At 40.7% G+C, this 12,279-nt stretch overlaps 1 protein-coding gene across 1 annotated transcript in view; it reads left to right on the forward strand.

Annotated features, from left to right (window-relative positions):
* Window positions 1-12,279, forward strand: part of SYNGR3 (synaptogyrin 3) — a 58,592-nt gene that overhangs the window by 32,041 nt on the left and 14,272 nt on the right. The window lies entirely within an intron of this gene.

A 12,279-nucleotide genomic window follows, 5' to 3' on the forward strand; every position in this document is an offset into this window, starting at 1 on the left:
CAATAGCAATAGCACTTAGACTTACATACTGCTTTACAGCCCTCTCTAAGCGGTTTACCCCCAACAATCTGGGTCCTCATTTTACCAGCCATGGAAGGCCGAGTCAACCTGGAGCCTGGTGAGATTCGAACTGCCAAATTGCGGGCAGCTGGCAATCAGCAGAAGTAGCCTGCAGTACTGCACTCTAACCATTGCGCCACCGTGGCTCAGCTAAAAAATTGACAGTTGCCTGATGGTTTAGTGAATAATGGTTTTGTGAAAAAACACATGAGACCTTTTCTGGCATTATGTCTTTTTTTAAAAAAATATTTATTGAATTTTCCAACATTTAAAACACAAAACACAAATTTACACTTGTAACAGCTTTTTCCATATCGGTATCTATATCTTTCGTAACAATCATATTTGCAAAAGTTCTATTTCTATATATCACTATCCTAATTTCCTTATAAATATATCCTTATTTAAGTTATAATTACATCTACCCACAAATTGATAACATATATTTCTTATATATTTTATATTTATATATGTTACATTTTTACATTTTATACCTAATTTTTACGTTTATTCTCAAGCCAAGAATACCATCTATTCCAAATTTGATAGTACTTGGTCTCTTCCCTCTCCTTCATTTCCATAGACAGTCTATTCATTTCTGCACATTCATAGATTTTCCTTATAATTTCCTTATAATCTGGAGGTGTATCTGTTTGTTTCCAATTCTGTGCTAAAACGATTCTACTTGCTATTAATATGCGTAATGTTAAATATTGTAAGTTTTTCCCCATTTTCCCATCGACAATACCCAGGAGAAACAGTTCCAGCTTTAACTCTATCCTCTGTTCGGTTATCTCTTCCAGCCTCTTTCTTATCTTATACCAATATTTATTTATTTAGCCTTGGGGCAGGTCCACCACATGTGGTAGAACGTTCCCTGCTTGTAGCCACATCTCCAGCACTCCAGCGATTGGTTTAAGAACATCTTGGCCAATATGGCTGGTGGAAAGTGCCACCGGTAAAACATTTTATAGAGGTTCTCCTTATAAGAAGCTGACATTGTTGGTTTGTAGTTTCTCTCCCATAATTTATCCCATTGATCTAATTGAATCAGGGATGGGTTCTAAATTTTTTTACTACCGGTTCTGTGGGCGTGGCTTATTTTGTGGGTGTGGCTTGATGGTCATGTGATACTGGGTGTGGCTTGATGGTCATGTGACTGGGTGAGAGTGGCTTGGGAGTCATGTGACTGGGTGGGCGTGGCCAATAACAATAAATAATAAAAATAATAAAGTATACAAAACAATGAAACCAACTTTCACACTTTACACACACACAACACAACACAACTGACTCACACACAATGTAAAAACAGCTGCACTTCACCCAGAATGGCCCCTGCAACAAGCAGGAACCTCACACAGCCACAAAAAGCTCAAAAACCAACTTTCACACTTTACACACACACAATACAACACAACTGATTCACACACACACACACAGACACACAAAATGCCACATACAGCTTTGTGAGATTTGGTGTGTTTGTGTAGTTAGAGTGAAACACTATAGAAATACACCAAATCTCAGAAAGCTGCACAAATATTTTATTTTATCATTTTATTTTATTTATATTTTTTAGATCAGGGGTCTCCAACCTTAGTAACTTTAAGGTTTGTGGACTTCAACTCCCAGAGTTCCTCAGCCCAGAAAGTGGCGTTTAAGTCCACAAGTCTTAAAGTTACTAAGGTTGGAGACCCCTGTTTTAGATAAAAGCAGCTAAATTTAAAACTTCCTTAACTTTAAATTGCTGTCTAAAAAAAACAACTCCTTAAAAAAAACCCAATTAACTATTTTTTAAAGCTCCCCCCATTTACTTACCAATTGGAGGCAGGCAGATTGAGTTGGTCACCGAGGAAATGGATTGTAGGCAGGCAGATTGAGTTGCTAGCTGATGCAACTGATTGCAGCACAGCGAGCCTGAAAGGAGCAGTAATTAGGTAAGTGGGGGAGGGGGCAATTGGGTGGGCATGGGCGAGGGCTGTTGTAAGAAATTGTTAAAAAATGATTTTAAAAGCCTGTGATGATCAGGAAACTCATCTGGGATCGTCAGAGGAAAAAAAGATTTTAAAAGGCTCCTCTGACGATCCCAGCTGAAGTTGCCTCATCGCAGCCCAGAACCTCTTAAAAGGATTGTTTTAACAACCTCTTTGGCTGAAGAGCTTGTAGAAAACATGTTTTTTAAAGGTTCTGGTGATCAGGCAACTCAACTGGGATCGCCAGAGGAGCCTTTTAAAACCTTTTGTTTTTACAACCTCTTCGGCCAAGGGAACTGGTTCGGGGGCATGACCAGCTGGGCATCATTACCGGTTCTGCGAACTTGGCCAGATTTTTGCCAATGGTTCTCGAGAACCGGTCTGAACTGGTAGCAACTCAACACTGAATTGAATAGCATGTCCAAAATTTCTCGCCCAACTAATCATTGTCGCTTTCACATTTTCTTCTTCCATTTTAAATCATTATAGAAAGGTATACATTTTAGTAATCAATTTCTCTCCTGTTCCTAATAGTATTTTGTCAAGTTCCAATTATTCTCCATAAATGCCATATTGTTCCTGATCTTTTTTATATTTTGTTCTAATTTGCAGGTAAGGCCACCAGTCAATTTTTATTCCTTGATTTTTTTAGATCTTTCTCCGATTTTAAATTTTCTTGTTCATCTAGTAATTCCGAATAGTTTACCACTTTGTTTATTTCTAATACATTTGGATAAATTATTGCCTCCATTGTTGATATCCAAATTAGAACTTTCATATAATGGTTTCTCTTAATTTCATCCCAAAAATTTATCAAAGCATTTTGCACTAGATGTCTCTAAAAGTATGTATGAATTTTATTTTTTCCTTCCCACAGAAACGCGTGCCGTCCCAATTGAAGATCGTGACCCTCTAGAGTTAACCTCTTATTAAATTGGACCCAATCTTTAAGCCACATTGCTGCTGCCGCTTGATAGTATAATTCTCAATCCAGAAAGCCAAAGCCTCCTTTGGTTCTAGAGCCCTGTAAAAGTTTAAGCTTTATTCGGGCTTTTTTCCCCAACCAAATGAATTTACCTATTATTTTATTTAGTTGTTCAAAAAATGTTTTCCCCAGTCTTAATTGGTATTGTTTGAAAGAGATATAACAATTTGGGTAGTATGTTCATTTTTATTGTGGCGATTCTACAAATTAAAGATATTTGTAATTTTGCCCAATTGTCTAAGTCTTTTTGTATCTGTTGTACCAACTTATCATAATTGTCCTCTTTTATTGTCGAGCATTTAGCCGCTAACCAAATTCCCAGATACTTCACTTTTTGAATAATTTGAATTCCCAGTTTCTCTTCCAATTCCTCATTTTGCATTTTTGTAAGGTTCTTAGTTATAGGATTTTAGTTTTTTCTTTATTTATTTTGAGGCCGGCCACTTTGCCAAATTCTTCAATTTCATGCACCATGCAGGATGGTTCCCCTCTCCAAAGGATCTTCCATTATGAAAGCCAGATTGTCTGCAAAAGTTTAAACCTTATATTCTTCCTGTTTGATTTTCAATCCTTTTATTGTTCGGTTTTGTCTAATTTGTCTCAATAGTATCTCCAATGATAATATAAACAAAAGGGGGGACGGGACATCCCTGTCTTACCCCTTTAGTTATACTAATCTCCTCCGTTGTTTCCCCATTTATAATTATTTTTCCCAATTGATTCAAATAAATCGCTCTAATCATACCCATAAATTTTTCCCCAAAGTTCATAATTTTTAATTGATTAATAATTAATAATTATTAATAATAATTAATCCCGAGAGGTGCAACTAAGAAAGATCTTAGGGTTTTTTTAAAAGAGCGTTTTAATCGGTTTTTAAGGGGAGGGAGCGTTAGGGTGGGTTTGGGGAAAACCCACCAGGGGGAGGGACGGGGATACAGGCAGATCCTGCGAAGGCTCGCGACGTTACTAGCTTGGGTTCGGGGATGGGGGTGGAGGCGGACGCTCAGTTTCATGTGGGTCATTTCATTAGCATGGTAACTGGGAGGGGCAGATATGGCGGAAGCGGGGGATCATATTATGTTAGGGGAGTGCGTGAACGTTATCTGCGAATGATCTTGCGCTCCTGTCCCTCTGTCTTTTCCCGTTCCCCAAGTGGTCAGGATCCTCAGAGTCTGGACCTTTGGCTGATGTTGTGCAATGCCAGGTCCGTTGCGAATAAAGCCCCCCTTATTCACGATCTTATACGGGAGGAGGGTGTGGACCTGTTAGGCATTTCGGAGACTTGGCTGGGCACAGAAGGGGGGGTGCCCCTGGTTGAAATGTGCCCACCAGGTTTCCATGCATTTCATCAGCCGAGGGCCCAGGGTAGGGGTGGTGGGGTGGTGGTTATTATTAACGAAGGTCTTCGACCGAGGGAGGTCACTGTTCATGAGGTGGGGTCAGGGGATACAGGTGGGTTTGCTGATTACGTACCTGGCTCCCTGCGGCGTGACAGCAGCCCTGCCCGAGCTGCTGGAGGTAATAGCCGAGTTGGCGGTTGATACCCCAGACTTATGGTTATGGGGGATTTCAACCTACCATCGCTCGGTGAATCATCTACTGTAGCTCGGGAATTCATGACTTCCATGACGGCCTTGGACCTGACCCAGTTAGTTGATGGTCCCACTCACATTGGGGGAAACACTCTGGACTTAATTTTTATCTCTGGACAGTGGCTGAATGATCTAGAATCAAGGGACTTAGTCACTCTACCCTTGTCATGGTCGGATCATTCTCTACTTCGGTTGGACATTCGAACCGCTATCCCGCACCACAGGGAAACGGAACCGACACGTTGGTTCCGTCCCAGGCGCCTGATGGACCCGGAGAGGTTTCTGACGGAGCTTGGGCCACTTCCTGAGGACCTAGCCCACAACTCAGCTGAAGAACTAGTGATCGCCTGGGAAAAGGCGGCGGCGGGGGCCTTGGACTGCGTCGTGCCTTTGCGGCCTCTGACCCGGCGCCGGTCTCAACTGGCTCCTTGGTATTCTGAGGAGTTGAGAGAGATGAAGCACCGGAAAAGACGCCTAGAGAGTAATTGGAGAGCCAGCCGTTCTGAACCTGATTGAACACTAGTAAGGTCTCATATTCAGACCTATCTAGTGGCGATAGGATCGGCGAAACGTGAGTATTTCTCCGCTCTTATTGTGTCGGCAGATAACTGCCCAGCAGCCTTGTTTAGGGTGACCCGCTCCCTTCTTACTCAGGGAGTTAGGGAAGACCCCTTGCAAGGCCGTGCTGAGGACTTTGGACAATATCTGCACGATAAAATCGCTCAGATTTGGGATGGACTGGACACAGATTGGGCAGTCTCAGATGGGATGATGGAGGCGGTTCTTGAGGCTGTCATCTGGGAGGAGTTTGACACTGTAGCTCCCGATGACATGGACAGGATACTGAGGAGGCTGAATGCAACCACATGTTTATTGGATCCGTGTTCCTCCTGGCTGGTACTGGCCACACAGGAGGTTACACGAGGCTGTAAAAGGGAATTGTTAATGCTTCTCTGAGAGAGGATGTCTTCCCTACAGCCTCGAAAGAGGCTGTGGTGAGACCCCTCCTCAAGAAGGCCTCCCTGGATCCAGCTGTTTTATCGAACTACTGTCCAGTCTCCAACCTTTGTTTTGTGGCGAAGGTTGTTGAGAGTGTGGTAGCGCATCAGTTACCTCAGTATCTGGATGAAACTGTCTATCTGGACCCGTTCCAGTCCGGCTTCCGGACTGGGTACAGCACTGGGACTGGGTACAGCACTGAAACGGCTTTGGTTGTGTTGGTGGATGATCTCTGGAGGGCCCGGGACAGAGGCTGTTCTTCTGTCCTGGTCCTATTAGATCTTTCAGCGGCTTTTGATACCATCGACCATGGTATCTTGCTGCGGAGGCTAGGGGGGCTGGGAGTGGGTGGCACCGTTTTTCGGTGGTTCTCCTCCTTCCTCTCTGACCGGTCGCAGACAGTGTTGGCAGGGGGTCAGAGATCGACCGTGAGGTGCCTCTTATGTGGGATGCCCCAGGGGTCGGTTCTCTCACCTCTCCTGTTCAATATCTATATGAAGCCGCTGGGCGAGATCATCCGTGGTTTTGGGGTGCAATGTCATCTGTACGCTGATGATACGCAGTTGTACATTTCCACTCCCAACCACCCCAGCGAAGCCGTTGAGGTGATGTCCCATTGTCTGGAGGCGTGCGGGTCTGGATGGGGAAAAACAGGCTTCGACTCAATCCCGCCAAGACTGAGTGGCTGTGGATGCCGGTGTCCTGGTATAATCAGCTGAGGCCATCGCTGTCTGTGGAGGACGAGTCATTGGCCCGCACAGAGAAGGTCCGCAATCTGGGCGTCCTTCTGGATGCACGACTGTCGTTGGAAGAGCATTTGACGGCCGTCGCCAGAGGAGCTTTTTATCAGGTCCGCCTGATACGCCAGTTGCATCCCTTCTTGCACCGGGATTCCTTGTGCACAGTCACTCACGCCCTCGTCACTTCTTGTCTGGACTATTGCAATGCTGTCTACATGGGGCTTCCCTTGAAGAGGACCCGAAGACTCCAATTAGTTCAGAATGCGGCCGCGCAGGTGATAGAGGGAGCGACTGATTGCTCCCATGTAACACCTCTCCTGTGCAGGCTGCACTGGCTTCTGGTGGTCTTTCGGGTGCAATTCAAGGTGTTAGTAACCACCTTCAAAGCGCTCCATGGCATAGGACCGGGTTACTTACGGGACCACCTGCTGCTACCGGCGACCTCTCATTGACCAGTGCGCTCCCAGGTGGAGGTTCTCCTCAGGGTGCCATCGGCCAGTCAATGTCAGCTGGCGGCGCCCAGGGGGAGGGCCTTCTCTGTGGGGGCACCAATCCTCTGGAACAAGTTACCACCAGGTATCCGTCAACTCCCTGATCTTCGGACCTTTCGACGCGAGCTGAAAACATTTTTGTTTCACCATGCAGGACTGGCCTAGTGTTGTTTTAATAAGGGGTTTTATTGGTTTTAAGTTCTTCAACCAGCTCTAAATTTTCCTTTTAAATTGGTCTTAAAAATTGTACTAACTGTCTTTACTTTGGCTGTAAACCGCCCTGAGTCCTTTGGGAGAAGGGAGGTATAGAAATTGAAACAATCAATCAATCAATCAATCAATCAATCAATCAATAAGAAAGTTCCAATTTAAATTATCAAATGCTTTTTGGATGTCTACAAACATTAATGCTAGCTGCTTTTCCGGATGTGCCTCGTAGTATTCTAATGAATTCATAATAATTTTTTTTGGTTCTTTTAGCCATTATTGTCACGAATATTTTGTAATCAACATTAAGAAGTGAGATTGGACTGTAATTTTTAATTTACTGGGTATTTATATCCTCTTTTGGGATAAGTGTTATCAGTGCCTCCATCGAAGTCTTTGCTAGTTTGGCCTGCTCTAGAGCTTCATTATACATGTTCAATAATAACATTTCCAATGGTGTTTGTATTTTTTTGTAGAACTCTGAGGGGATGCCTTCGAGTCCTGAGGTTTTATTTTTCTGCTTCCGAATAGCCTCCTTTATCCTCATCATCGTAATTTTTTCGTTTAGCATTTCTTTCATTTCCTCTAGTATTGTAGGGATATTTCTATCCATTAAACATTGCTTAATGTCTTCTTCCTCTATTCTTTCTTGTCTATAAAGATTTCCAAAGAAATTTTGAGCTATTCTCTTTTTTTCTTCCATTCGATGGTGTATATTCCCCTCTTCATCCTGCAATTGTATTATTAACTTTTTTCTTTGTCTTTTTTCAATTTATAGGCCAGCCATTTCCCTGGCTTATTGGCATGTTCAAAATGCACCTGTTTCACTCGCTCTAAGCTTCTGGGCCATTCCTTCCTGGGAAATCAAATTTATTTTATGTTTAATCAAATCTTTTTCCTCTCTAATTTTCTCATTTGGGGATTCTTGCATCTTAAGTTCCAATTCTTCAAATTTCTCCTGTAATTCTAATTGTTGTTTGTTTTTTCTTTCTTTCTCCTCATCCCATATGCTATTGTTAGTCCTGTAATGTAGGCTTTAGTCATGTCCCAAAGGTTCTGTAGGGTCATATCTTCCTTTAAGTTTTCCTTTAGTTCTTTTTCCATCCATTGTACATACTTTTTCTCTTTTAACACCCCCTGATTCATGGTCCACCTCCCTCTCCTTTTTACTCTTCCTTTCCATTTCAATATCAGTGGATTGTGATTTGCCCATGTATTTGATCTTTACCTCCTCTATATTTTTGCTTAATTCCAAATCCATTCATACCATGTTTAATCATGTGGGTTAGAGGAAAAGGTATGCTGTCTTTTTTGTGAATTTTTCTCCAAACATCCTTTAGATTCAACTCTTGCATCATATCAAAAAAGGTAGTTGGTAGTGCTTTCTTCTTCTTATTCCCCCCCCCCCCAATATATAATCTTTTTTTAGATCTACAACCGCACTGAAATCTCCCAATAAGCAAATGTTTTCCGGTTCTAATTCTACTAGTTTCCTATGTAATTTGTAATAAAATTCCCCCTGGTTAGTATTTGGTGCGTAGATAGCTGCCAATAAAATCCTTTATCTTATTATTATTTCAATTAATAAAATTCTCCCTTCATCGTCTTTGTAAATTTGTCTCAGCTGTAGCCAATCTTTTATATATACTGCTACCCCCCCCCTCTCTTTTTTGATGCAAGAGCTGAGTAAAGATTCCCTAGTTTGGGGGCTTCTAAAATGTGTCCATGCTGTCTTTTAATATGGACTTCTTGCAGACACGTAATGTCTATGTTTTGTTTTTGAAGTTTGGATAGAACTTGCCTTCTTTGAGCCGGAGAGGTTAAACCTCTTAATTTCGATATTAATTTAATTTCTTGTTCCATATTATCATTTGGTAGTCATCCTCATTCCTTTCCTTGGTCTTGTTTTTCATTGCATCCTTGACCTCGCCACCTCTCTTTCCTGTTGTTCTCTTTTGGTCCTATCTTGTACTTCTGTTTCCGACTCCTTTTCTTCTTCCTGGCTTTTATCTTCTATCTCTTTTCCACTCTCCCGTTCCTTGTCTGTTGCTATACATTGATTGTAAAATTCTTGGGCTTTTTCAAGCATATCGAGTCTAATTTTCTTGTCTTACCAGGTTACTAGCAGACCCTTTGGAATAAGCCACTGGACCATAATCTTGTATTTGACAAGTTGTGAGGAGAGGAAATGATAATTTCGCCTCTGCTCTCTCACCCTTCTAGGTATTTGTTTAAGAGTTAGCACTTCTTTCCCTTTATAGGTCAACGATGTATCCCGTGTCCACCTGTAAATTCCATCTCTGATTGTTTTTTGTTTTTTTTGCAAAGCGTACATGCACTTCTTGTGGTAAGTTGTGTCACCGTGCATAGTGTGCACTCTATATAACTCAATACCATTCTGCATTTCAGATTTGTTCATCTGCAAATTATCAGCCAAAAAGTCTGTCATAAGATTCATAAGGTCTTCTTCTTTATTTTCTGTTATGTTTTGTAAAATGCTGATTTTACAAAAATTTATCTAATTTAAGGTCTATAATTGCCTCTTTGAGCTCTCAATTTGCTGCCAACAATCTTTTTTCCATATCTTCCAATTTCTTCTCTGTTTGCTCTGTTCTCACCTCCACCGACTTTAACCTCTGCTCATTTTTAGCAATTGTCTCTTGTATTTCTCCTATTCTATCGTCTAATTTCCTTATATCCTCTCTTATTTCTCCCATATCATTCTTCAGTTCCTCATGGTTCTTCCCAATCCAAATCCATCACCTCCTGAATCATGTTCAATGTCGACTGCATTTGTAAATTCATCAAGGATCCTTCTTTCTCACCTCCCAACATGTCTCCTGTTAGTTTCTGTCCTGCTGGGGAAGATGTCATCTGTGTGGTTTTCTTTGCAGTTTTAATAATTGTTGCCGTGCTTGTCATATCTAGGCTCTTAAAGAACTCTCTCCACAATACCATAAAGTGCCTATTCTTTATATCCTCCAGGAACTGTCTTCTAATAAAAATCCCTTCTACTCTGTTCACTTTTCATATAACTGCTATTAACAAATAAATCTTACCCTTACATTAACATTCCCCCTATAGCTTAGGCGTTAGTCCCCAAGACGTTATTTACTAAGTTAGTTAACAATTAAGTTCTACAATTAATTCTACCACTCTAATTAGTAATACCAATCAATTCAAATCTAAATTCATTTAATAATACACAAGCAGAATATAGTAATTAGAAAATGTATAATCAAAGTATAAATTGTTTAATTATTTAAAATTAAGTTTATCTATCAAATTTGGTCCAATATTTCCTCTTAATCAATATATGTTTATCTGTCTAGAAAATATATAAAATATAAGATATATAAATATTACATAGGTAAGTTAAATGGTAAATAATAGCTATAGATATACACAGTAATAAATAATATTGAATGATCAATATACACAGCTAGCCACAAATATTTCCAATCCAAGGTTTTTCACCGATTTTAAAGAGATCCTTTTCTCTTTGGTCTCACTGTATCATCCGCACCGCCTCCGTTCTCCACTTTCCAAGTCCAAAATCCAAGTTAATATGCAGTCACTTCTACTTCTGTTCATTCTCCAAGCCTTAGCGTCCCAATCTGTATGTCCATAGTCCCTAATCTCTTGATCCCAATCACCACCAGTTCAGTCTCGAAAGGTAATACAATTTCAAACACTCTTCTCATTCAAATCGTCCAATTTCTCTCTCTCTCCTCTTGCTGCCATCTTCTTGATACTTCGCTCCCACCGCCAAAGCGCCGCTTTCCCCCCTTTGGAGACTCACTTGTCAATTCCACCAATTCATGGAAGAAGCCCAGTATCTCACTTTCTGGGATTATGTCTTGAGAAGCTGATGCTAAATTCAGAATAACGTTCAGGTAACATGCAACAAAATGGGTTCAAAGCAGTTCTAGGAAGTCAGTGGGAAAAGTGTAAAAGGGGAAAGCATTAATACATGTTTTTCTCTCTACAAATGGGGAAAATCTAGTCTGCATTTCTTCAGTAAATGAAACAAAGCTTAAGTAGACTAGAAAAGTGTTTTAATCCTTCCTTAGGCTGGGTGGCTTTGGGTCAGCCCCTCTCTCTCGCCTGCTCACTTCTTAGAGAGTTGAGGGGTCACAAACAAAGCATTTTAAAGCAATGAACTTCCAGCTGCCCTTGGAAGTTCCCCGGGCAGAGGAAGATCGCCTCTCTTTTGGTGATTGATGCCTTTTGACCTGTTCTTAATATTAGGATTTTTTTTCAATATTCAGATGACTTTATTGTAACTGAAATACATTATTCTGTATTCGGGTATCTAGATCATCTTTTATGTAATACCTGAAGATGGTCACATTTTCCTCCCTGGCAATCTTTTCTCATTAGATACAGTTTCCAGTCCACATTTATTCAATGGAAAAAAGGAAGTCAGCCCTCACAAAAATGAAATTAAGAATGACACAAATTGATTTATTAGCTTTTTTTCTCAACTCATAGCAAAACACAGTGACTAAGAATAGAAAATTACTATAGATGCTACATCTCTGGTCAAATTCTTTGCTGGAGGTGAAATTTTGCCCTGATATCTAAGCCTCCTTCCCCCAATTGCCTTTTTTAAAATTTCCTGCCACTCTATAGATGTTGGCATTAACAAGTAAAGAGTTCTGAATTCTTTGGAACTTTTGTTTTAAATCTGGAGACATTGATGAGATACTGAACTTTTTTTTTTTTTTAAAGATCTGTAATATATTCTCTAGCAGCTAATGATAAGAATATATGATTATTCTAGGATGATCTAGCCAAGATGGCGCCGACGAAGGCTGCCTCGGTGAAATGCTTTCTAATTGTTTCTTTATTTCTTTTTTTTTTTAATTCAAAAAGTTTTACAAAATTTTCCCCCCTTCCCCCCCTCTCCCCCTCCCTTCACAACCCCCCTCCCCCCCCCGACTTCCCGGAACGAACACAAGGTATAGTTAAAAATAAAACAAACATATGCTAAAAAATTTTCATCCCAACTTAATTATACCCCTACAATCATCAATTCCTAACTTCCCCCGAAAACAATCAAAAATAATACATCATAATCATTCAAAAACAGTCTGATAACTCTTAGTCTGATATCTACGTTGAATATAGTCAATCCATTTTTTCCATTCCTTTAAGTATCTTTCTTGCGTATTGTCTTTCAAAAAGGCTGATATCTTCACCATCTCAGCCAAATTGGCAACC

This window comes from Ahaetulla prasina, chromosome 14 (genome assembly GCF_028640845.1).
Source record: "Ahaetulla prasina isolate Xishuangbanna chromosome 14, ASM2864084v1, whole genome shotgun sequence".
NCBI lineage: Eukaryota > Metazoa > Chordata > Lepidosauria > Squamata > Colubridae > Ahaetulla > Ahaetulla prasina.